We start from the raw sequence: 1116 nt of genomic DNA on the forward strand, positions 1-1116 counted from the left end.
GCATTATTCTAGCTTTTTGTTCTGTCTCGTTTTAATTATCTGGGACTCGTATACATTTTATTTAATAACGTATTGTACTTTCCCCTCTTTGCCCTTCACGTTAGTGACTTCTGTATTTGGCAGTCAGTCACATCGCATTGTTTTATAGCAGCAATGAACACATGCTCCATAAACCTCACCCATTTCAGGCTTTTATTAGCATTCCTTGTAAAATTCTTGCTGTCTGGCCCAGTGGCCTAATGGATAAGGCATCAGCCTCCGGAGCTGGGGATTGTGGGTTCAAGTCCCACCTGGGTCGTCTCAAGTTATTTTTAAGAAAAAGAATTTACATTTATATACAAATGAAAACCGGATGTTTGATTTGCGTGACTCACGTTATTATCTTAATGTATTTGTCTGTAATTGGCTCTAGTTATTATAAAGTACATATAATCATCACCATATTGTTCAAATGAAACATTGTGGATTACACACACTTAATCTCTTGAAAAGAAAAAATAACCGAAATACAAATACCTGCTTCCTGGGAGAAAAAAAATAATATCCATACAACAGAACAGTAGTGCCATTTTATACTATTTATATTTAATTACAAAACTATAAATACTACATATTGCTTTTTAAATCTGCTAGTGTGATTTATACACGTGTTTGAATAAGTAGACACTTTACATCTCCCATATGCAAGTTTTGTCTTGTCACCCCCCTGACGCAGCATTTAGTAATATTTATTTTGTAAGTATAGTTTAAAGCCTTAAAGGCACATGAAACCCAATTTTTTTTCTTTAATAATTTATCAAGAACATGCAATTTGAATCAACTTCCTAATTTACTTCTTTTATCTAATTTGCTTCATTCTCTTGATATTCTTTGCTGAAAAGCATATCTAGATAGGCTCAGTAGCTGTTGATTGGTGGCTGCACATAGATGCCTCGTGTTATTGGCTCACCCATGTGCATTGCTATTTCTTCAACAAAGGTTATCTAAGAAACTAAGCAAATTAGATAATATAAGTAAATTGGAATGTTCTTTAAAATGTATTATCTACCTGAATCATAAAATAAAAAGTTTGGGTTTAGTGTCCCTTTAAGACAAAATCAGTAAGATAAATACAAT

General features: G+C 33.0%; 1 non-coding gene across 1 annotated transcript; it reads left to right on the forward strand.

Moving 5' to 3' along the window:
* The first annotated feature begins 225 nt into the window (after positions 1-225).
* On the forward strand, positions 226-298 carry TRNAR-CCG (transfer RNA arginine (anticodon CCG)). The gene has a single exon. It is a non-coding gene; the product is annotated as a tRNA-Arg (tRNA).
* The last annotated feature ends 818 nt before the right edge of the window (positions 299-1116 follow it).

The sequence above is a fragment of the Bombina bombina genome, chromosome 1, assembly GCF_027579735.1.
Source record: "Bombina bombina isolate aBomBom1 chromosome 1, aBomBom1.pri, whole genome shotgun sequence".
Taxonomy (NCBI): domain Eukaryota; kingdom Metazoa; phylum Chordata; class Amphibia; order Anura; family Bombinatoridae; genus Bombina; species Bombina bombina.